Consider the following 26582-nt stretch of genomic DNA (forward strand, 5'->3'; position numbering starts at 1 on the left):
AACTCTGTTTCATTAGCAAACAAAAGCTGACTCACTTACCAGGCCCCCTCACCCCGTAAAGGGTGTATGTGTCAGTGTACCTGCATGGCAAATGCAAGGGTCTCCAAGCCCCATGCATTTATCTCCTACACTGCTGACATACACACCTGCCACTGACCAACCTTCACCAACTCACACCCATGCCTTACTCTTCTCCCTACCAATTTGCGTCCATGCCTTATTATCTTGATAAAAGTTCAATCCTTCTAACAATTTTCGCCTCTTTATATATTCATAAAACCTTCCGCAAAGCAATTCTCAACCCTATCATAAACTTTCTCCAGACCTATCAATGCCACATACAAATCCCTCTGTTCCCTCTAAGTAATTTTCTCAAGAGATTCCTTAAAACAAACATCTGATCCACACATCCTCAAATTCTTCTAAAACCACACTTCCTACCCAGTCTGAGGCTCTGTACACAACTACCCCTTCTACAGAAAGTCAACTGCAATACCATATGTATATGTATGTATATGTTGAAAGGTATATGTATGCATATGTGTGTATAAGGGCATTTATGTATATATATATGTGTATATGAATGGATGGGCCATTCTTCGTCTGTTTCCTGGTGCTACCTTGCTAAGGTGGAAAATATTTAGAAAAAGAGATGGATTTATGTGTAACATTTATGGATCTGGAGAAGGCATATGATAGGGTTGATAAAGATGCTTTGTGGAAGGCTTTAAGAGTATATGATATGGGAGGTAAGTTGCTAGAAGCAGTGAAAAGTTTTTACCAAGGATGTAAGGCACATGTACGAGTAGGAAGAGAGGAAAGTGACTGGTTCCCAGTGAATGTTGGTTTGTGGCAGGGGTGCGTGATGTCTCCATGGTTGTTTAATTTATTCATGGATGGGGTGGTTAAGGAGGTGAATGCAAGTTTTTTGGAAAGAGGAGTAAGTATGAAGTCTGTTATGGATGAGAGGGCTTGGGAACTGAGTCAGTTGTTGTTCACTGATGATACAGCACTGGTGGCTGATTCGGGTGATAAATTGCAAAAGGTGGTGACTGAGTTTGGTAAAGTGTGTGAAAGAAAAAAGTTGACAGTAAATGTGAATAAGAGCAAGGTTATTAGGTTCAGTAGGGTTGAGGGAGAAGTTAATTGGGAGGTAAGTTTGAACAGAGAAAAACTTGAAGAAGTGAAGTCTTTTAGATATCTAGGATGGGATTAAGCAGCAGATGGATCCAAGGAAGCGGAAGTAAGTCACAGGGTAAGGGAGAGGGCAAAGGTTCTGGGAATGTTGAAAAATGTGTGGAAAGCGAGAAAGTTATCTCAGAGAGCAAAAATGGGTATGTTTGAGGGAAAAGTTGTTCCATCAATGTTAGACTATTGCAAGGCATGGGCTATAGATAGGGTTGTGAGGAGGGGGGTGTGTTGGAAATTAAATGTTTGAGGTCAATATGTGGTGTGAGGTGGTTTCATCGAGTAAGAAATATATAAAAGTGAATGTTCAAATTACAGACGTATAAGTTTATTGAGATGGAGTGAGTATTTTGTAGGTTTGTTGAATGTGTTTGATGATAGAGTGGCAGATATAGGGTGTTTTGGTCGAGGTGGTGTGCAAAGTGAGAGGGTTAGGGAAAATGTTTTGGTAAACAGAGAAGAGGTAGTGAAAGCTTTGCGGAAGATGAAAGCCGGCAAGGCAGCAGGTTTGGATGGTATTGCAGTGGAATTTATTAAAAAAGGGGGTGACTGTATTGTTGACTGGTTGGTAAGGTTATTTAATGTATGTATGACTCATGGTGAGGTGCCTGAGGATTGGCGGAATGCGTGCATAGTGCCATTGTACAAAGGCAAAGGGGATAAGAGTGAGTGCTCAAATTACAGAGGTATAAGTTTGTTGAGTATTCCTGGTAAATTATATGGGAGGGTATTGATTGAGAGGGTGAAGGCATGTACAGAGCATCAGATTGGGGAAGAGCAGTGTGGTTTCAGAAGTGGTAGAGGATGTGTGGATCAGGTGTTTGCTTTGAAGAATGTATGTGAGAAATACTTAGAAAAGTAAATGGATTTGTATGTAGCATTTATGGATCTGGAGAAGGCATATGATAGAGTTGATAGAGATGCTCTGTGGAAGGTATTAAGAATATATGGTGTGGGAGGAAAGTTGTTAGAAGCAGTGAAAAGTTTTTATCGAGGATGTAAGGCATGTGTACGTGTAGGAAGAGAGGAAAGTGATTGGTTCTCAGTGAATGTAGATTTGCGGCAGGGGTGTGTGATGTCTCCATGGTTGTTTAATTTGTTTATGGATGGGGTTGTTAGGGAGGTAAATGCAAGAGTTTTGGAAAGAGGGGCAAGTATGAAGTCTGTTGGGGATGAAAGAGCTTGGGAAGTGAGTCAGTTGTTGTTCGCTGATGATACAGCGCTGGTGGCTGATTCATGTGAGAAACTGCAGAAGCTGGTGACTGAGTTTGGTAAAGTGTGTGGAAGAAGAAAGTTAAGAGTAAATGTGAATAAGAGCAAGGTTATTAGGTACAGTAGGGTTGAGGGTCAAGTCAATTGGGAGGTGAGTTTGAATGGAGAAAAACTGGAGGAAGTGAAGTGTTTTAGATATCTGGGAGTGGATCTGGCAGCGGATGGAACCATGGAAGCGGAAGTGGATCATAGGGTGGGGGAGGGGGCGAAAATTCTGGGGGCCTTGAAGAATGTGTGGAAGTCGAGAACATTATCTCGGAAAGCAAAAATGGGTATGTTTGAAGGAATAGTGGTTCCAACAATGTTGTATGGTTGCGAGGCGTGGGCTATAGATAGAGTTGTGCGCAGGAGGATGGATGTGCTGGAAATGAGATGTTTGAGGACAATGTGTGGTGTGAGGTGGTTTGATCGAGTGAGTAACATAAGGGTAAGAGAGATGTGTGGAAATAAAAAGAGCGTGGTTGAGAGAGCAGAAGAGGGTGTTTTGAAGTGGTTTGGGCACATGGAGAGAATGAGTGAGGAAAGATTGACCAAGAGGATATATGAGTCGGAGGTGGAGGGAACGAGGAGAAGAGGGAGACCAAATTGGAGGTGGAAAGATGGAGTGAAAAAGATTTTGTGTGATCGGGGCCTGAACATGCAGGAGGGTGAAAGGAAGGCAAGGAATAGAGTGAACTGGAGCGATGTGGTATACCGGGGTTGACGTGCTGTCAGTGGATTGAATCAAGGCATTGAAGCGTCTGGGGTAAACCATGGAAAGCTGTGTAGGTATGTATTTTTGCGTGTGTGGACGTATGTATATACATGTGTATGGGGGGGGGGTTGGGCCATTTCTTTCATCTGTTTCCTTGTGCTACCTCGCAAACGCGGGAGACAGCGACAAAGTATAATAAAATAAAAATATATAAATAAGTTTATTGAGTATTACTGGGAAATCATATGGGAGGGTACTGATTGAGAGGGTAAAGGCATAAACAGAGGATAAGATTGGGGAAAGTTATCTCAGAGAGCAAAAATGGGTATGTGTGAGGGAAAAGTGGTTCCATCAATGTTAGACTATTGCAAGGCATGGGCTATAGATAGGGCTGTGAGGAGGGGGGTGTGTTGGAAATTAAATGTTTGAGGTCAATATGTGGTGTGAGGTGGTTTCATCGAGTAAGAAATATATAAAAGTGAATGTTCAAATTACAGACGTATAAGTTTATTGAGTATTACTGGGAAATCATATGGGAGGGTACTGACTGAGAGGGTAAAGGCATAAACAGAGGATAAGATTGGGGAGGAGCAGTGTGGTTTCAGAAGTGGTAGAGGATGTGTGGATCAGGTGTCTGCTTTGAAGAATGTATGCGAGAAATACTAAGAAAAACAGATGGATTTGTATGTACCACTTAAGGATCTGGAGAAAACATGATAGGTTTGATAGAGATGCTTTGTGGAAGATTTCTTCAGTATATGGTGAAGTAGGTAAGTTTCTAGAAGAAATGAAAAGTTTTTACCAAGAATGTAAGGCATGTGTACAAGTATGAAGAGAGGTAAGTGATTGGTTCCCACTGAATGTCGGTTTGCGGCAGGGGTGCGTCATGTCTCCATGGTTGTTTAATTTGTGTATGGATGGGGTGGTTAGGGAGGTGAATAAAAGAGTTTTGGAGAGAAGGGCAAGTATGCAGTCTATTGGGGATGAGAGGACTTGGGAAGTGAGTCATTTGTTGTTTGAAGGTGATAAAGAACTGGGGGCTGATTCACGTGAAAAACTACATAAGGAGGTGACTGAGTTTGGTAAAGTGTGTGAAAGAAGACTGCTGAAAGTAAATGTGAATAAGAACAAGGTTATTAGGTTCAGTAGGGTGGAAGAGCAAGTTAACTGAGAAGTAAGTTTGAATGGAGAAAAACCTGGAGGAAGTGATGTGTTTTAGATTTCTGGGAGTGGATTTAGCAGTGTATGGAACCATGGAAGCGATGTCAGTCACAGGGTGGGGGAGGGGGCAAAAGTTCTGGGAGCGTTGAAGAATGTGTGGAAGGCAGGAACGCCGTCTCAGAGAGCAAAAATGGGCATGGTTGAAGAAAAATTGGTTCCAACAATGTTATATGGTTGCAAGGCATAGGCTATATAGTGGGTTGTGCGGAGGAGGGTGGATGTGTTGGAAATGAAATGTTTGAGGACAATATGTGGTGTCAGGTGGTTTGATCGAGTAAGTAATGAAAGGGTAAGAGAGATGTATGGTAATAAAAAGTTTGGTTGAGAGAGCAGAAAAGGGTGTATTGAAATGGTTGGGTCACATGACGAGGATGAGTGAGGAAAGATTGACAAAGAGGATATATGTGTCAGAGGAAGAGGGAATGAGAAGTGGGAGACCAAAGTAGAGGTGAAAAGATGGAGTAAAAAAGATTTTGAGCAATCGGGGCCTGAACATACAGAAGGGTGAAAGGCATGCAAGGAACAGAGTGAATTGGAACGATGTGGTATACCGCGGTGGACATGCTGTCAATGGATTAAACGAGGGCATGTGAAGCATCTCGGGTAAACCACAGAAAGTTCTGTGGGGCCAGGATGTGGAAAAGGAGCTGTGGTTTGGGTGTATTACACATGACAGATAGAGACTGAGTGTGAACGAATGTGGCCTTTTTTGTCCTTTCCTAACACTACCGCATGCACACATGGGGAGTAGCACCACTGAAACAGGAGTTATTGGAGTATGTGATAGAGTGTAAGAAAGCAAACTCTAGATTGATATGGGTAAAACTGAAAGTAGATGGAGAGAGATAGATGATTACTGGCACCTATGCACCTGAACATGAGAAGAAAGATCATGAGAGGCAAGTGTTTTGGAAGCAGTTCAGTGAGTGTGTTAGTAGCTTTAATGCATGAGACCGGGTTGTAGTGATGGGTGATTTCAATGCAATGGTGAGTAATGTGGCAGTTGAGGGTATAATTGGTGTACAGGGAGTGTTCAATGTTGTAAATGGAAATGGTGAAGAGCTTGTAGATTTGAGTCCTGAAAAAGGAATGGTGACTGGGAATACCTGGTTTAATAAAAGATATATACATAAGTTTCTAAGTAGGAGAGATGGCAGAGAGCATTATTAGATTACATGTTAATTGTTAGGCGCATGAAAGAGAGACTTTCGGAAGTTAATGTGCTGAGAGGGGCAACTGGGGGGATGATGATCATTATCTTGTAAAGACGAAGGTGAAGATATGTAGAGGTTTTCAGAAAAGAGGAGAAAATGTTGGGGTGAAGAGAGTGGTGAGAGTAAGTGAGCTTGGAAAGGAGACTTGCGTGAGAAAGTACCAGGAGAGATTGAGTGCAGAATGGAAACAGGTGAGAGCAACTGACGTAAGGGGAGTGGGGGAAGAATGGGATGTATTTAGGGAAGCAGTGATGGCTTCCACAAAAGATGCCTGTGGCATGAGAAAGGCGAGAGGTGGGCAGATTTGAAAGGGTGGTGAGTGGTGGGATGAAGAAGATTATCAGTGAAAGAGAAGAGAGAGGCATTTGGATGATTTTTGCAGGGAAATAGTGCAAATGACTGAGAGGTGTATAAAAGAATGAGGCAAGAGGTCAACAGAAAGGTGCGTGCAAGAGGTGAAAAAGGGGGCAAATGAGAGTTGGGTTGGGAGAGTATCATTATATTTTAGGGAGAATAAAAAGATGTTTTATCCCTGAGGATAGGGGAGAAAGATTACTTCCCATGTATTTCCTGTGTGTCGTAGAAGGCGACTAAAAGGGGAGGGAGTGGGTGGCTGGAAATCCTCCTCTTTCATTTTTTTTTTTTTAACTTTCCAAAACAAGGAACGTAGAATGGGGCCAGGTGAGAAAGTTCCCTCAAAGGCCCAGTCCTCTGTTCTTAATGCTACCTCGCTAACATGGGAAATGGCAAATAGTATGAAAAAAAAAAAAAATTGTTTTGGAAGGAAGTAATTAAAGTGCATAAGAAAAGAGAACAAATGGGAACAACAGTGAAGGGGGCAAATGGGGAGGTAATAACAAGTAGAAGTGAAGTGAGAGGGAGATGGAGTTTTTTGAAGGTTTGTTGAATGTCTGTGATGAGGAGTGATAGATATAGGGTGTTTTGGTCGAGGTGGTGTGTGAATTGAGAGGGTTAGGAAGAATGATTTGGTAAACAGAGAAGAGGTAGTAAAAGCATTGCGGAAGATGAAACCTGGCAAGGTGGCGGGTTTGCATGGTACTGCTGTGGAATTTATTTAAAAAGGGGGTGACTATATTGTTGACTGGTTGGTTAGGATATTCAATGTATGTATGATTCATGGTGAAGTGCCTGAGGAGTGCCAGAATGCTTGTATAGTGCCATAGTACAAAGGCAAAGGGGATAAAGGTGAGTGTTGAAATTACAGAGGTATAAGTTTGTCAAGTATTCCTGGGAAATTATATGGGATGGTATCAATTGAGAGGGTCAAGGTATGTACAGAGCACCAGATTCGGGAGGACAGTGGGGTTTCAGAAGTGGTAGAGGATATGTGGATCAGGAGTTTGCTTTGAAGAATGTATATGAGAAATACTTAGAAAAGCATATGGATTTGTATTTAGAATTTATGGATATGGAGAATGCATATGATAGAGTTAATAGTGATACTCTGTGGAAGATATTAAGAGGAGTATATGGTGTGGGAGGTAAGTTGCTAGAAGAGGTGAAAAGGTTTTATCAAGGATGTACGGCATGTGTATGAGTAGGAAGAGAAGAAAGAGAGTGGTTCCCAGTGAATGTCGGTTTGCATCAGGGGTGTGTGATGTCTCCATGGTTGTTTAATAAGTTTATGGATGGGGTTGTTAGAGAGGTGGATGCAAGAGTTTTGGAGCGGGGCACATACGCAGTCTTGTGGATAAGAGGGCTTGGGAAGTGAGTCAGTTGTTGTTCGCTGATGATACAGCACTGGTGGCTGATTTGGGTGAGAAACTGCAGAAGGTGGTGACTGAGCTTGGTAAAGTGTGTGAAAGAAGAAAGCTGAGAGTAAATGAGAATAAGAGCAAGGAGATAGGGGAGAAAGAATACTTTCCACGAATTCCTCACGTGTCGTAGAAGGCGACTAAAGAGGACGGGAGTAGGGGGCTGGAAACCCTCCCCTCCTTGTATTTTAACTTTCTAAAAGGGGAAACAGAAGGAGTCACGCAGGGAGTACTCATCCTCCTCAAAGGCTTAGATTGGGGTGTCTAAATGTGTGTGGATGTAACCAAGATGAGAAAAAAGGAGATAGGTAGTATATTTGAGGAAAGGAACATGGATGTTTTGGCTGTGAGTGAAACGAAGCTCAAGGGTAAAGGGGAAGAGTGGTTTGGGAATGTCTTGGGAGTAAAGTCAGGGGTTAGTGAGAGGACAAGAGCACGGGAAGGAGTAGCACTACTCCTGAAACAGGAGTGGTGGGAGTATGTGATAGAGTGTAAGAAAGTAAACTCTAGATTGATAAAGGTAAAACTGAAAGTGGATGGAGAGAGAGAGATGGGTGATTATTGGTGCATATGCACCTGGGCATGAGAAGAAAGATCATGAGAGGCAAGTGTTTTGGGAGCAGCTGAGTGAGTGTTAGTAGTTTTGATGCACGAGACCGGGTTATAGTGATGGGTGATTTGAATGCAAAGGTGAGTAATTGGTGTACATGGGGTGTTCAGTGTTGTAAATGGAAATGGTGAAGAGTTTGTAGATTTATGTGCTGAAAAAGGACTGGTGATTGGGAATACCTGGTTTAAAAAGAGAGATATACATAAGTATACGTATGTAAGTAGGAAAGATGGCTAGAGAGCGTTACTGGATTAGGTATTAACTGAGAGGCACACAAAAGAGACTTTTGGATGTAACTGTGCTGAGAGGTGCAAGTGGAGGGATGTCTGATCATTATCTTGTGGAGGCTAAGGTGAAGATTTGTAGAGGTTTTCAGAAAAGAAGAGAGAAAGTTGGGGTGAAAAGAGAGGTAAGAGTAAGTGAACTTGGGAAGGAGACTTGTGTGAGGAAGTACCAGGAGAGACTGAGTACAGAATGGAAAATGGTGAGAACAAAGGATGTAAGGGGAGTGGGGATGTATTTAGGGAAGCAGTGATGGCTTGCACAAAAGATGCTTGTGGCATGAGAAGCATGGGAGGTGGGCAGATTAGAAAGGTTAGTGAATGGTAGGATGAAGAAGTAAGATTATTAGTGAAAGAGAAGAGAGAGGCATTTGGACGATTTTTGCAAGGAAATAATGCAAATGACTGGGAGATGTACAAAAAAAAGAGGCAAGAGGTCAAGAGAAAGGTGCAAGAGGTGAAAAAGAGGGCAAATGAGAGTTGGGGTGAGAATGTATCATCAAATTTTAGGGAAAATAAAAAGATGTTTTGGAAGGAGGTAAATAAAGTGCATCTGTTTCCTTGCGCTACCTCACTAACGCTGGAGACAGCGACAAAGCAAAATAAATATATATATATTCATTATTTATTTATTTATTCTGCTTTGTCGCTGTCTCCCGCGTTAGCGAGGTAGTACAAGGAAATAGATGAAACAATGGCCCAACCCACCCACATACACATGTATATACATACACATTCACACACGCACATATAAATACCTATACATCTCAACGTAGACATATACACACACAGACATATACATATATACACATGTACATAATTCATACTGTCTGCCTTTATTCATTCCCATCACCAACCCACCACACATGAAATAACAGCACCCTCCCCCTCATGTGCCCGAGGTGGTGCTAGGAAAAGACAACAAAGGCTACATTCGTTTACACTCAGTCTCTAGCTGTCATGTAATAATGCACCAAAACCACAGCTCCTTTTCCACATCCAGGCCCCACACAACTTTCTATGGTTTACTCCAAACACTTCACATGCCCTGGTTCAATCCATTGACAGCACGTCGACACCGGTATACCACTTTGTTCCAATTCACTCTATTCCTTGCACGCCTTTCACCCTCCTGCACGTTCAGGCCCTGATCACTCAAAATTTTTTTCACTCCATCTTTCCACCTCAAATTTGGTCTCCCACTTCTCCTCGTTCCCTCCACCTCTGACACATATATCCTCTTGGTCAATCTTTCCTCACTCATTCTCTCCATGTGACCAAACCATTTCAACGCACCCTCGTCTGCTCTCTCAACAACGCTCTTTTTATTACCACACATCTCTTTTACCTTGTTATTACTAACTCGATCAAACCACCTCACACCACATATTGTCCTCAAACATCTCATTTCCAGCACATCCACCCTCCTCCGCACAACTCTATCCATAGCCCATGCCTCGCAACCATATAACATTGTTGGAACCACTATTCCTTCAAACATACCCATTTTTGCTTTCCGACATGATGTCCTTGACTTCCACACATTCTTCAACGTTCCCAGAACTTTCATCCCCTCCCCCACCCTATGATTCACTTCCGCTTCCATGGTTCCATCCGCTGCCAAATCCACTCCCAGATATCTAAAACACTTCACTTCCTCCAGTCTCTCTCCATTCAAACTCACCTCCCAATTGACTTGTCCCTCAACCCTACTGTACCTAATAACCTTCCTCTTATTCACATTTACTCTCAGCTTTCTTCTTTCAAACACCCCACCAGACTCAGTCACCAGCTTCTGCAGTCTCTCACATGAATCAGCCACCAGCGCTGTATCATCAGCGAACATCAACTGACTCACTTCCCAAGCTCTCTCATCCACAAAAGACTGCATACTTGCCCCTCTTTCCAAAACTCTTGCATTCACCTCTCGAACAACCCAATCCATAAACAAATTAAACAACCATGGAGACATCACACACCCCTGCCGCAAACCTACATTCAATGAGAACCAATCACTTTCCTCTCTTCCTACACGTACACATGCCTTGCATCCTCGATAAAAACTTTTCACTGCTTCTAACAACTTGCCTCCTACACCATATATTCTTAATACCTTCCACAGATCGTCTCTATCATATGCCTTCTCCAGATCCATAGATGCTACATACAAATCCATTTGCTTTTCTAAGTATTTCTCACATACATTCTTTAAAGCAAACACCTGATCCACACATCCTCTACCACTTCTGAAACCACACTGCTCTTCCCCAGTCTCATGCTCAGTACATACCTTCACCCTCTCAATCAATACCCTCCCATATAATTTACCAGGAATACTCAACAAACTTATACCTCTGTAATTTGAGCACTCACTTTTATCCCCTTTGCCTTTGTACAATGGCACTATGCAAGCATTCTGCCAATCCTCAGGCACCTCACCATGAGTCATACATACATTAAATAACCTTACCAACCAGTCAACAATACAGTCACCCCTTTTTTTTAATAAATTCCACTGCAATACCATCCAAACCCACTGCCTTGCCAGTTTTCATCTTCCACAGAGCTTTTACTACCTCTTCTCTGTTTACCAAATCATTTTCCCCAACCCTCTCACTTTGAACACCACCTCGACCAAAACACTCTATATCTGCCACTCTATCATCAAACACATTAAATAAACCTTCAAAATACCCACTCCATCTCCTTCTCACATCACCACTACTTGTTATCACCTCCCCATTAGCCTCCTTCACTGAAGTTCCCATTTGTTCCTTTGTCTTACGCACTTTATTTACCTCCTTCCAAAACATTTTTCCATTCTCCCTAAAATTTAATGATACTCTCTCACCCCAACTCTCATTTGCCCTCTTTTTCACCTCTTGCACCTTTCTCTTGACCTCCTTCCTCTTTCTTTCATACATCTCCCACTCATTTGCATTATTTCCCTGCAAAAATCGTCCAAATATCTCTCTCTTCTCTTTCACTAATAATCTAACTTCTTCATCCCACCACTCACTACCTTTTCTAAGCAGCCCACCTCCTACGCTTCTCATGCCACAAGCATCTTTTGCACAAGCCATCACTGCTTCCCTAAATACATCCCATTCCCCCCACTCCCCTTACGTCCTTTGTTCTCACCTTTTTCCATTCTGTACTCAGCCTCTCCTGGTACTTCCTCACACAAGTCTCCTTCCCAAGCTCACTTACTCTTACCACTCTTTTCACCCCAACATTCTCTCTTCTTTTCTGAAAACCTCTACAAAACTTCTCCTTTGCCTCCACAATATAATGATCAGACATCCCTCCAGTTGCACCTCTGAGCACATTAACATCCAATTCTCTCTTTTGCGCACCTATCAATTAACACGTAATCCAATACCGGGGTTGACGTGCTATCTATGGACTGAACCAGGGCTCGTGAAGCGTCTGGGGTAAACCATGGAAAGTTCTCTGGGGCCTGGATGTGGAAAGGGAGCTGTGGTTTCAGTGCATTATTACATGACAGTTAGAGACTAAGTGTGAACAAATGGGCCTTCGTTGTCTTCCTAGCGCTACCACGCACACATGAGGGGGGAGGGAGTTGTTATTTCATGTGTGGCAGGGGTGGCGATGGGAATGAATAAAGGCAGACAGTATGAATTATGTACATGTGTATATAAGTACATGTCTGTGTGTGTATATATATGTATACGTTGAGATGTATAGATATGTATATTTGCGTGTGTGGATGTGTATGTATATACATGTGTATATACATACATATATATTCCTATGAGTCCACGGGGAAAATGAAACACGAAAAGTTTTGGACAATCACATGTTTACCAAATGGCGTCCTAGCTTCGTCTCTTCGATGTATATCAACTGACATTTATATTTCTCTCTTGTGTCTCCCCTGATGATGTGATTATTACATGAAAGTGCACTTGGGAACTTTTCGTGTTTCATTTTCCCCGTGGACTCATAGGAATATCTTGATCACACGAAAAAATGGCCCAGCCCGCCCACATACACATGTATATACATACATGTATATACATACACATGTATATACATGCATATATATATATGTATATGTATGTATATGTGTATGTATATTTTTTTTTTTTTTTTTTTTTGCTTTGTTGCTGTCTCCCGCGTTTGCGAGGTAGCGCAAGGAAACAGACGAAAGAAATGGCCCAACCCACCCCCATACACATGTATATACATATGTCCACACACGCAAATATACATACCTCCACAACTTTCCATGGTTTACCCCAGACGCTTCACATGCCTTGATTCAATCCACTGACAGCACGTCAACCCCGGTATACCACATCGCTCCAATTCACTCTATTCCTTGCCCTCCTTTCACCCTCCTGCATGTTCAGGCCCCGATCACACAAAATCTTTTTCACTCCATCTTTCCACCTCCAATTTGGTCTCCCTCTTCTCCTCGTTCCCTCCACCTCCGACATATATATCCTCTTGGTCAATCTTTCCTCACTCATTCTCTCCATGTGCCCAAACCATTTCAAAGCACCCTCTTCTGCTCTCTCAACCACGCTCTTTTTATTTCCACACATCTCTCTTACCCTTACGTTACTCACTCGATCAAACCACCTCACACCACACATTGTCCTCAAACATCTCATTTCCAGCACATCCATCCTCCTCCGCACAACTCTATCCATAGCCCACGCCTCGCAACCATACAACATTGTTGGAACCACTATTCCTTCAAACATACCCATTTTTGCTTTCCGAGATAATGCTCTCGACTTCCACACATTCTTCAAGGCTCCCAGAATTTTCGCCCCCTCCCCCACCCTATGATCCACTTCCGCTTCCATGGTTCCATCCGCTGCCAGATCCACTCCCAGATATCTAAAACACTTCACTTCCTCCAGTCTCTCTCCATTCAAACTCACCTCCCAATTGACTTGACCCTCAACCCTACTGTACCTAATAACCTTGCTCTTATTCACATTTACTCTTAACTTTCTTCTTCCACACACTTTGCCAAACTCAGTCACCAGCTTCTGCAGTTTCTCACATGAATCAGCCACCAGCGCTGTATCATCAGCGAACAACAACTGACTCACTTCCCAAGCTCTCTCATCCCCAACAGACTGCATACTTGCCCCTCTTTCCAAAACTCTTGCATTCACCTCCCTAACAACCCCATCCATAAACAAATTAAACAACCATGGAGACATCACACACCCCTGCCGCAAACCTACATTCACTGAGAACCAGTCACTTTCCTCTCTTCCTACACGTACACATGCCTTACATCCTCGATAAAAACTTTTCACTGCTTCTAACAACTTGCCTCCCACACCATATATTCTTAATACCTTCCACAGAGCATCTCTATCAACTCTATCATATGCCTTCTCCAGATCCATAAATGCTACATACAAATCCATTTGCTTTTCTAAGTATTTCTCACATACATTCTTCAAAGCAAACACCTGATCCACACATCCTCTACCACTTCTGAAACCACACTGCTCTTCCCCAATCTGATGCTCTGTACATGTTAATGTGCTGAGAGGTGCAACTGGAGGGATGTCTGATCATTATCTCGTGGAGGCTAAGGTGAAGCTTTGTATGGGTTTTCAGAAAAGAAGAGTGAATGTTGGGGTGAAGAGGGTGGTGAGAGTAAGTGAGCTTGGGAAGGAGACTTGTGTGAGGAAGTACCAGGAGAGACTGAGTACAGAATGGAAAAAGGTGAGAACAATGGAAGTAAGGGAAGTGGGGAGGAATGGGATGTATTTAGGGAATCAGTGATGGATTGCGCAAAAGATGCTTGTGGCATGAGAAGAGTGGGAGGTGGGTTGATTAGAAAGGGTAGTGAGTGGTGGGATGAAGAAGTAAGAGTATTAGCGAAAGAGAAGAGAGAGGCATTTGGACGATTTTTGCTGGGAAAAAATGAAATTGAGTGGGAGACGTATAAAAGAAAGAGACAGGAGGTCAAGAGAAAGGTGCAAGAGGTGAAAAAAAAGGGCAAATGAGAGTTGGGGTGAGAGACTATCAGTAAATTTTAGGGAGAATAAAAAGATGTTCCGGAAGGAGGTAAATAAAGTGCGTAAGACAAGGGAGCAAATGGGAACTTCAGTGAAGGGCGCAAATGGGGAGGTGATAACAAGTAGTGGTGATGTGAGAAGGAGATGGAGTGAGTATTTTGAAGGTTTGTTGAATGTGTTTGATGATAGAGTGGCAGATATAGGGTGTTTTGGTCGAGGTGGTGTGCAAAGTGCGAGGGTTAGGGAAAATGATTTGGTAAACAGAGAAGAGGTAGTAAAAGCTTTGCAGAAGATGAAAGCCGGCAAGGCAGCAGGTTTGGATGGTATTGCAGTGGAATTTATTAAAAAAGGGAGTGACTGTATTGTTGACTGGTTGGTAAGGTTATTTAATGTATGTATGACTCATGGTGAGGTGCCTGAGGATTGGCAGAATGCGTGCATAGTACCATTGTACAAAGGCAAAGGGGATAAGAGTGAGTGCTCAAATTACAGAGGTATAAGTTTGTTGAGTTTGAATGGAGAAAAACTGGAGGAAGTGAAGTGTTTTAGATATCTGGGAGTGGATCTGGCAGCGGATGGAACCATGGAAGCGGAAGTGGATCATAGGGTGGGGGAGGGGGCGAAAATTCTGGGAGCCTTGAAGAATGTGTGGAAGTCGAGAGCATTATCTCGGAAAGCAAAAATGGGTATGTTTGAAGGAATAGTGGTTCCAACAATGTTGTATGGTTGCGAGGCGTGGGCTATGGATAGAGTTGTGCGCAGGAGGATGGATGTGCTGGAAATGAGATGTTTGAGTACAATGTGTGGTGTGAGGTGGTTTGATCGAGTGAGTAACGTAAGGGTAAGAGAGATGTGTGGAAATAAAAAGAGCGTGGTTGAGAGAGCAGAAGAGGGTGTTTTGAAGTGGTTTGGGCACATGGAGAGAATGAGTGAGGAAAGATTGACCAAGTGGATATATGTGTCGGAGGTGGAGGGAACGAGGAGAAGAGGGAGACCAAATTGGAGGTGGAAAGATGGAGTGAAAAAGATTTTGTGTGATCGGGGCCTGAACATGCAGGAGGGTGAAAGGAGGGCAAGGAATAGAGTGAATTGGAGCGATGTGGTATACCGGGGTTGACGTGCTGTCAGTGGATTGAATCAAGGCATGTGAAGCGTCTGGGGTAAACCATGGAAAGCTGTGTAGGTATGTATATTTGCGTGTGTGGACGTATGTATATACATGTGTATGGGGGGTTGGGCCATTTCTTTCGTCTGTTTCCTTGCGCTACCTCGCAAACGTGGGAGACAGCGACAAAGTATAAAAGAAAAAAAAAATATATATATATGCTTATTCATGTGTGGCACGGTGGCGACTAGAATGGATGAAGGCAGCAAATGTGACTATATGTCTCTGTGTGTATATGTATGTATACGTGAAATGTATAGGTATGTAATAGTGCGTGTGTGGCCGTTTATGAACATAGATTTGTATGTGGGTGGTTTGGGCCATTCTTTTGTCTGTTTCCTTGCACTACCTCGCTAACACGGGAGACAGAGATTAAGTATAATACATGAAACAGCACCACCCTCCTCCCCTGCATGTGTGCGCGAGGTAGCGCTAGGAAAAGAGAACAAAGGCCACATTTGTTCATGTGTAATGCACCCAAACCACAGCTCCCTTTCCATATACAGGCCCCACAAAACTTTCTATGGTTTACCCCAGATCCTTCACATGCCCTGGTTCAATCCACTGACAGCTAGTGAACCATGGTATACCATATCTTTCCAATTCACTCTATTCCTTGCACGCCTTTCACTCTCCTGTATGATCGAGCCCCAATCGCTCAAGTTCTTTTTAACTCCATCCTTCCATCACCAATTTGGTCTCCTGCTTCTCCTCGTTCACTCCACCTCTGACACATATATCCTCTTTGTCAATCTTTCCTCACTCATTCTCTCCACATGACCAAACCATTTAACACACCCTCTTCTGCTCTCTCAACAACACTTTTTATTAACACGCATCTCTCTTACCCTTTCATTACTTACTCGATCATACCACCTTACACCACATATTGTACTCAAACATTTTCATTTCCAGCGCATCCACCCTCCTCCACACGACCCTATCTTTAGCCTATGCCTCACAACCATATACCATTGTTGGAACCACTATTCCTTCAAACATGCCCGTTTCTGCTCTCTGAGATAATGTTCTCGCCTTGCACATATTCTTCAACACTCCCAGAACCTTCACCCCCTCCCCCACCCTGACTCAATTCCACTTCCATGGTTCTATCCACTGATAAACCCACTCCCAGACATCTAAAACACTTCACTTCCTCCAGTTTTTCTCTACTCAAATTTACCTCTCAATCAACTTGTCCCTCAACCCTACTGAACCTAATAACCTTGCTCTTACTCACATTTACTCTCAGCTTTCTTTTCACACACTTAACAAACTTTAAAGTGCATAAGACAAGAGAAGAAAGGGGAACATCGGTGAAGGGGGCAAATGGGGAGGTAATAATAAGTAGTGGCAAAGTGAGAAGGAGATGGAGTGAGCACTTTGAAGGTTTGTTGAATGTGTTTGATCATAGAGCAGCAGAACAGGGTGTTTTGGTCAAGCTGGTATGAGAAGTGAGAGGGTCAGCAAGAATGGTTTGGTAAACAGAGAAGAGGTAATGAAAGCTTTGCAGAAGATGAAAGCCAGCAAGGTGGCAGGTTTGGATGGTATTGCAGCGGAATTTATTAAAAAAGGGGGTGACAGTGTTGTTGATTGGTCAGTAAAGATATTCAATGTATGTATATATCATGGTGAAGTGCCTGAGAATTGGCAGAATGCATGCATAGTGCCACAGCACAAAGGAAAAAGGGATAAAGGTGAGTGTTCAAACTATAGAGGCATAAGTCTGCTGAGTATTCCTAGGAAATTATATGGGAGGGTATTGAGTGAGAGGGTGAAGGCATGTACAGAGCAGTGTGGTTTCAGAAGTGGTAGAGGATGTGTGAATCAGGTGTTTGCTTTGAAGAATGTATGTGAGAAATACTTAGAAAAACAGATGGATTTGTATGTAGCATTTATGGATCTGGAGAAAGAATATAATAGGGTTAATAAGAGATGCTTTGTGGAAGATCTCCAGAGTATATGGTGTGGGAGGTAAGTTGCTAGAAGTGAAAATTTTTCACCAAGAATGTAAGACGTGTATGAGTAGGAAAAGAGGAGAGTGAGTGGTTCCCAGTGAATGTTGGTTTGCGACAGGGGTGTGTGATGTCCCCATGGTTATTTGATTTGTTTATGGACGAGGTGGTTAGGGAGGTGAATGCAAGAGTTTTGGAGAAGGGGCGAGTATGCAGTTGTGGATGAGAGGGACTTAGAGGGAAGTTGTTGTTTGCTGATGATACAACTCTAGTGGCTGATTCTTCATCGCTCCCAGAACCTTCACGCCCACCCACACTCTGTGACTCACCTCTGCTTCCATGGTTCCATCTGCTGCTAAGTCCACACCCAGATATCTAACACACTTCACTTCCTATATTTTTCTCCATTCAAACTTACATCCCAATTAACTTGTCCCTCAACCCTACTGAACCTAACAACCTTGCTCATATTCACATTTACCCTCAATTTTCTTCTTTCACACAATTTACCAAACTCTCTCAATTTTCTTCTTTCACACACTTTACTGAACTCAGTCACCAACCTCTGCAGTTTCACAGCCAAATTAACCACTAGCACTGTATCATCAGAGAACAACAAATGACTCACTTGCCAATCCCTCTCATCCACAAAAGCTGCATATTTGCCCCTCTCTTTGAAACTCTTGCATTCACTTCCCTAATCACCCCATCCATAAACCAATTAAACAACCATTGAGACATCACGCACCCCTGCCTATCCCTTGCAAGCATATAACATTGTTGGAACTACTATTCCTTCAAACACACCCATATTTGCTCTCCGAGATAAGATTCTCTCCTTCCACACATTCTTCATCGCTTCCAGAACCTTTGCTCCCTCCCCGACCCTGTGACTCACTTCTGCTTCTATGCTTCCATTCCCTGCTAAGTCCACTCCCAGATATCTAAAACACTTTCCTTCCTTCAATTTTTCTCTATTCAAACTTACATCCCAATTAGCTTGTCACTCAACCCTACTGAACCTAATATCCTTCCTTTTCTTCACATTTACTCTGAACTTTCTCCTTTCACACAGTTTTCCAAAATCAGTCACCAACTTCAGCAGTTTCTCACTCGAATCAGCCACCAGAGCTGTATCCTCAGTGAACAACAATTGGCTCGCTTTCCAGGCCCTCTCACCCCCAACTGACTGCATACTTGCCCCTCTCTCCAAAGCACTTGCATTTACCTCCCTAACCACCCCATCAATAAACAAATTAAACATCCATGGCAACATAACACACTCCTTCCACAGACTGACTTTCACTGGGAACCAATCACTCTCCTCTCTTCCTACTTGTACAAATGCCTTACATCCATGATAAAAACATTTCACTGTTTCTAGCAACTTACCTACCAGATCATAAACTCTTAAGACCTTCTAAAAGCATCTTTGTCAACCCTATCATATGCCTTTTCCAGCTCCATAAGTGCTACATCCAAAATCCATTGGTTTTTCTAAGTATCTTTCACACACATTATTTAAAGGAAACACCTGATTCACCCATCCTCTACCGTTTCTGAAACCACATTGCTCTTCCCCAAACTGATGCTCTCTCTGTACATGCATTCACCCTCTCAATCAATACCCTTCCATTCAATTTCCCAGGAATCAACAAACTTATGTCTCTGTAGAGTAAGTGAGCTTGGAAAGGAAACTTGTGGGAAAAAAGACCAGGAGAGACTAAGTGTAGAATGGCATAAGGTAAGAGCAAATGATGTGAGGGGATGGGTGAGGAATGGGAGGTATTTAGGGAAGCAGTGATGGTATGTGCAAGAGATGTGTATGGCATGAAAAAGGTGGAACGTGGGCAGATGAGACAGGATAGTGAGCGGTGGGATGAAGTAAAGCTGTCAGTGAAGGAGAAAAGAGAGGCATTTGGATGGTAACTACATGGAAGGAGTGAAGTTGACTAGGAGATGTATAAGAGAAAACAGCAGGAGATCAAAGAGGGCAAATGAGAGCTGGGGCGAGTTTCATTAAACTGAAGTTAGAACAAAATGTTTTTGAAAGAGAAATAATGTGTGAAAGAAAAGAGAACAAATGGGAACATCTGTGAAGGGGGTAAGAGAGGAAGTGATAACAGGTAGTGGCAGAATGAGGAGGAGATGGAGAGAGTATTTTGAAGGACTGTTGAATGTGTTTGATGATGTAGGGTGTTTTAGTTGGGGTGTTGTCCTAAGTGAGATTTATGCATAGTAGTTTGGAGAAGAAAGAAGAGGTGATGAAAGCCTTGCAAAAGACAAAATCCCACAAGGTGACAGGAGTGGATGGTATTGCAGTTGAATCTATTAAGAAAGGGGTGACTGTGTTGTTGTTGGTTGGTAAGAATATTCCATGAATGTATGGATCATGGTAAAGTGCCTGAGGATTGGCAGAATGCATGTATAGTGACACTGTACAAAGGCAAAGGGGATAAAGGTGAGTGTTCAAACTACAGAGGTACAAGTTTTTTGAGTATACCTGGAAAACTGTATGGGAGGGTACTGACTGAAGGTGAAGGAATGTACAGAGCATCAGATTGGGGAGGAGTGATGTGTTTTCAGAAGTGGTTGAGGATGTGTGGATCAGGTGTTTGTTTTGAAGAATGTGTGTGACAAATGCTTAGAAAAGCAGATGGGTTTGTATGTGGCATTTATGGATCTGGAGAAGGGATAAGATAGGGTTGATAGAGATGCTTTGTGGAAGGTATCAAGAATATATGGTGTGGGAGGTAGGCTGCTAGAAGCAGTGATATGGTTTTATCAAGGGTGTACGGCATGTGTACAAATAGTAAAAGAGGAGAGTGATTGGTTCCCAGTGAAGTTTAGTTTGGTGCAGAAGTGTGTAATGTCACCATGGTTGCCTAATTTGTTTATGGATGGTGTGATTAGGAAGGTGAATGCAAGAGTTTTGGAGAGAGGGGCCAGTATGCAGTCTGTTGGGGATGTGAGTTCCAGAATGAAACAGGCATTAGAGATATAGGTAGATGGATAGAGTGATAGGAAAGTGAGTCAGATGTTGTTCACCGATGATATAGCACAGGTTAGTTATTTGAGTCAGAAACTGCAGAAGTTGGTGACTGAGTTTGCAAAAGTATGTGAAAGGAAAAAGTTGGGAGTAAATGTGAATAAGAATGAGATTATCAGATCCAGCTGGGTTGAGGGAAAAGTTAGTTAGGATGTAAGTTTGAATGGAGAAAAATCTGAGGAATTGAAGTGTTTTAGATATCTGGAAGTGGACTTGGCAGTGAATGACACCATGGAAGCATAAGTCATAGCGTGGGGAAGAAGTGAAGGTTCTGGGAGCAATGAAGAATGTGTGGAAAGAGAGAAGGTTATCTTGGAGCAAAAATGGATACACATGAAGGAATACTAGTTCCAACAATATCATATGGTGGCAAGGAATGGGATATAGACAGGTTTGTGCGAAGGAGAGTGGATGTGTTGGAAATGAAATGTTTTTGAGTACAACATGTGGTGTAAGGTGGTTTGATCAAGTAAGCAATGAAAGCGTAAGAGAGATGTGTAGTAACAAATAAAGTGTGGTTGCAGGAGCAGAAGAAAGTTTTGAAATGGTTTGGACATATGGAGAGAATGAATGGGGAAAGGTTGACAAATGAGGAAAGGTTGACAAAGGGGATATATCTGTCAGAGATGGAGGAAACAAGGAGAATGGAGAGAACAAATTGGAGGTGAAAGGAAGGAGTGAAAAAGATTTTGAGCAATCAGGGTCTGAACAGGCAGGAGGGTGAAAGGTATACATCGAATAGATGTGGTATACCTGGTTCAACCTGCAATCAATGGACTGAACCAGGGCATGTGAAACGTCTGGGGTAAACCATGGAAAGGTTTGTGAGGCCTGGATATGAATTGGGAGCTGTGGTTTCCATGCCTAACACATGAGAGATAAAGAATGAGTGTGAGCAGATGTGGCCTTTCTTTGTCTGCAGAATGAGTGTGAGCAGATGTGGCCTTTCTTTGTCTGTTGAATGAGTGTGAGCAGTTGTGGCCTTTCTCTGTCTGTTTCCTGGTGCCACCTCACTGAATATGTACATGTGTATATATGTATCTATTTCATCATTATATTTAGTCGCTGTCTCCCGCATCAGCGAGGTAGCACAAGGAAACAGACGAAAGAATGGCCCAACCCACCCAAATACACATGTATATAGAGGAGATAGAATACTTCCCACACATTCCTCGCGTGTCATAGAAGGCTACTAAAGGGGATTGGAGCAGGGTGCTAGAAACCCTCCCCTCCTTGTATTTTGACTTTCTAAAATGGGGAAACAGAAGTGTATATATGTATATGCATGTGTATACGTATGTATATGAGTGGATGGGTCTTTCTTCATCTGTTTCCTGGCACTAACGCAGGAAACAGCAATCAAGTATAATAATCAAAAATAAATAATGTACATGTAGGTGCTTATATGTATATATATGTGTGAGTGGATGTGTCGTCTTCGTCTGTTTCCTGGTACTACCCTGCTAACGTGGAAAACAGCAATCAAGTATTTACATATAAAAACAATCCTATCTTTCTCTGTTTCTCTTTAGCAACATTTACATATAAAAACAATCTATCTTTCTCTGTTTCTCTTTAGCAACATTCAATTTGGCACAGCAAAAGCATGCCTAAATCATGGTCATCTCAGACGAAAGGTAATATAATGTGTGAAATAAAGAAACAGAGCCGTGATTAATTTGTGGTCCTCTACCATTTGTAGATCCAACTCATACTTAATAAGATCATATGAAAAAAGAATATACGTACAGCTACTAGTATTTTGCTCCACTTATTCCAATCATACTTACAAGATAAATTATCACATGACTAATTATATGCATATAACAATCCGAACTGTCAAGCTCTTCTCTCATCAGGTCACTCCTTGATCTCTTAAGGAAACACTCAAAACCTACTCTTTATATCAGCAGCAAGACACATCACTGATTCAATATAAAACACATCACAGATTTAATATAAAACACTGGCTTCAGTGCCAACCTAAAAATCAAAGGTTCTGCAAATGAAGTGGGATACAACAGGCAAACTTAGTTTAGACACAGTGTATTCCCAAAATCACATACTGTCAAGTTTTCATCTCACCAAAGCCTGAATTTACATACTTCGCTATAGGAACATTGAAATATGACATAAATGCTAAAGAATATCATATCCTGACAGACATGCTTTTGGGGAGTCACTGTCATAACTTATGCAAGAGCTAACTCACACATGTCGCTACTTATAACTGAAAGCAGCAAGAAAACAATTCTGTAAAATGTTACCTGCCGTCAGTGCTGGATTATAACCCAAACCAAGACCCGACATAGATACTGGAACATCCGCTGTTAAAATGAAAGGTATATAATCACTGACACCTTCCTCTTTATCTGTTCCATACTCACATGACATGCTAAAATTTTATGCTGTTTCTGTTCATAAGTGTATAATACTGAATATCTACATCAAATTTTAGTATTCATGATATCTGCTGCCATGATTCCTGAATCTAATTTAAAGGGGTGCAGTACTGCACTTCTTTAAATCAAAGAGGTGCAATACTGTGCTACTTTAAATCAAAAGTATACTACATTACGCTCTTTTAGACACATTCTTTTGATCAGATCAGTAAATTAGTATCTGATGTATCTTTTTCCCCTACATAACAGATCAATCTGCACAAAATTCCCTCCAGTCACAGTGCCTAAAACTTTCATATTTGTTCCTCTCTTGCAAATAAACTCCTAATTCTTTCTTCTTTCTGATCTAACCTTTCCTAATTCTATCCTCTCTGATCTTATTTTTGTCAATCATTGCTACTTCTCTCAACTTCCTTAAACCTAGTATCTCCTCAAAAAAAAAATCCATACAATGTTCCTGGTCTCTACCTTCCCAAACTTATGTAAGCGTACATCATATCATTAGTGTGTTAGTGGTTTTGATGCACGAGACCGGGTTATAGTGATGGGTGATTTGAATGCAAAGGTGAGTAATGTGGCAGTTGAGGGAATAATTGGTATACATGGGGTGTTCAGTGTTGTAAATGGAAATGGTGAAGAGCTTGTAGATTTATGTGCTGAAAAAGGACTGATGATTGGGAATACCTGGTTTAAAAAGCGAGATATACATAAGTATACTTATGTAAGTAGGAGAGATGGCCAGAGAGCATTATTGGATTACGTGTTAATTGACAGGCGTGCGAAAGAGAGACTTTTGGATGTTAATGTGCTGAGAGGTGCAACTGGAGGGATGTCTGATCATTATCTTGTGGAGGCTAAGGTGAAGATTTGTATGGGTTTTCAGAAAAGAAGAGTGAATGTTGGGGTGAAGAGGGTGGTGAGAGTAAGTGAGCTTGGGAAAGAGACCTGTGTGAGGAAGTACCAGGAGAGACTGAATACAGAATGGAAAAAGGTGAGAACAATGGAAGTAAGGGGAGTGGGGGAGGAATGGGATGCATTTAGGGAATCAGTGATGGATTGCGCAAAAGATGCTTGTGGCATGAGAAGAGTGGGAGGTGGGTTGATTAGAAAGGGTAGTGAGTGGTGGGATGAAGAAGTAAGAGTATTAGTGAAAGAGAAGAGAGAGGCATTTGGACGATTTTTGCAGGGAAAAAATGCAATTGAGTGGGAGATGTATAAAAGAAAGAGACAGGAGGTCAAGAGAAAGGTGCAAGAGGTGAAAAAAAGGGCAAATGAGAGTTGGGGTGAGAGAGTATCATTAAATTTTAGGGAGAATAAAAAGATGTTCTGGAAGGAGGTAAATAAAGTGCGTAAGACAAGGGAGCAAATGGGAACTTCAGTGAAGGGCGCAAATGGGGAGGTGATAACAAGTAGTGGTGATGTGAGAAGGAGATGGAGTGAGTATTTTGAAGGTTTGTTGAATGTGTTTGATGATAGAGTGGCAGATATAGGGTGTTTTGGTCGAGGTGGTGTGCAAAGTGAGAGGGTTAGGGAAAATGATTTGGTAAACAGAGAAGAGGTAGTGAAAGCTTTGCGGAAGATGAAAGCCGGCAAGGCAGCAGGTTTGGATGGTATTGCAGTGGAATTTATTAAAAAAGGGGGTGACTGTATTGTTGACTGGTTGGTAAGGTTATTTAATGTATGTATGACTCATGGTGAGGTGCCTGAGGATTGGCGGAATGCGTGCATAGTGCCATTGTACAAAGGCAAAGGGGATAAGAGTGAGTGCTCAAATTACAGAGGTATAAGTTTGTTGAGTATTCCTGGTAAATTATATGGGAGGGTATTGATTGAGAGGGTGAAGGCATGTACAGAGCATCAGATTGGGGAAGAGCAGTGTGGTTTCAGAAGTGGTAGAGGATGTGTGGATCAGGTGTTTGCTTTGAAGAATGTATGTGAGAAATACTTAGAAAAGCAAATGGATTTGTATGTAGCATTTATGGATCTGGAGAAGGCATATGATAGAGTTGATAGAGATGCTCTGTGGAAGGTATTAAGAGTATATGGTGTGGGAGGAAAGTTGTTAGAGGCAGTGAAAAGTTTTTATCGAGGATGTAAGGCATGTGTACGTGTAGGAAGAGAGGAAAGTGATTGGTTCCCAGTGAATGTAGGTTTGCGGCAGGGGTGTGTGATGTCTCCATGGTTGTTTAATTTCTTTATGGATGGGGTTGTTAGGGAGGTAAATGCAAGAGTTTTGGAAAGAGGGGCAAGTATGAAGTCTGTTGGGGTTTTGAGAAAAAAAGGGCTTTTGGGGGAAAGTAAAGGCAGTTGTTTGTTCCCCCGATGATAAGCCGGTTTGTTTTTTTGGTGAAACTGCAAAAGGGGTGATGATTTTGAAATTGAAAAAGGGGAAAAAGTTGGGGTAAATGTGAATAAGAAAGTTAAAGCCCCCATTTTGGGTTTGAGGGAAAAGTATTGGAGTAAGTTTGAATGGAAAAAAACTGAGGAATTGAAGTTTTTTAGATTTTGGGAAAGGGGCGGGGAAGTGGAAAAAAAAAGTTGGGGGGGGGAAAAAATTCTGGGGGGCTGAAGAATGTTTTGGAAAGAGAGAAGGTTATCTTGGAGAAAAAATGGTTTACACATGAAGGAATTATTAAACAAATCATAGGGTGGCAAAAAATGGGATTAGACAGGTTTTGGAAGGAGAGGGATGTTTTGGAAATGAAATGTTTTTGAGTACAAAGTGGTTAAGGTGGTTTTATCAAGAAAGCAATGAAAGCGAAGAGAGATGTGTATAACAAAAAAAGTTGGTTGCGGGAGGAAAAAAAATTTTTGAAAGGTTTTGGACATATGGAGAGAATGAATGGGGAAAGGGTTTCAAATGGGGAAAAGGTTACAAAGGGGATTATTGTCAGGATGGAGGAAACAAGGGAAGGGAGAAACAAATTGGAGGTGAAAGGAAGGAGTAAAAAAGTTTTTGAGCAATCAGGGTCTGAACGGGCAGGAGGGTGAAAGGTTTACATCGTAGATGGGGTATCCGGGTTCAACCTGCAATCAAGGACGAACCGGGATGTGAAACGTCGGGGTAAACCATGGAAAGGTTTGTGGGGCCCTGGATATGAATTGGGAGCTGTGGTTTCCATGCCTAACACATGAGAGATAAAGAATGAGTGTGAGCAGATGTGGCCTTTCTTTGTCTGCAGAATGAGTGTGAGCAGATGTGGCCTTTCTTTGTCTGTTGAATGAGTGTGAGCAGTTGTGGCCTTTCTCTGTCTGTTTCCTGGTGCCACCTCACTGAATATGTACATGTGTATATATGTATCTATTTCATCATTATATTTAGTCGCTGTCTCCCGCATCAGCGAGGTAGCACAAGGAAACAGACGAAAGAATGGCCCAACCCACCCAAATACACATGTATATAGAGGAGATAGAATACTTCCCACACATTCCTCGCGTGTCATAGAAGGCTACTAAAGGGGATTGGAGCAGGGTGCTAGAAACCCTCCCCTCCTTGTATTTTGACTTTCTAAAATGGGGAAACAGAAGTGTATATATGTATATGCATGTGTGTACGTATGTATATGAGTGGATGGGTCTTTCTTCATCTGTTTCCTGGCACTAACGCAGGAAACAGCAATCAAGTATAATAATCAAAAATAAATAATGTACATGTAGGTGCTTATATGTATATATATGTGTGAGTGGATGTGTCGTCTTCGTCTGTTTCCTGGTACTACCCTGCTAACGTGGAAAACAG

At 42.1% G+C, this 26582-nt stretch overlaps 1 protein-coding gene across 2 annotated transcripts in view; it reads right to left on the reverse strand.

The window, feature by feature from the left end:
* The window catches only part of sno (strawberry notch), a 468152-nt gene that overhangs the window by 365280 nt on the left and 76290 nt on the right, over positions 1-26582 (reverse strand). The window lies entirely within an intron of this gene.

Source organism: Panulirus ornatus, chromosome 58 (genome assembly GCF_036320965.1).
Source record: "Panulirus ornatus isolate Po-2019 chromosome 58, ASM3632096v1, whole genome shotgun sequence".
NCBI classification, from domain to species: domain Eukaryota; kingdom Metazoa; phylum Arthropoda; class Malacostraca; order Decapoda; family Palinuridae; genus Panulirus; species Panulirus ornatus.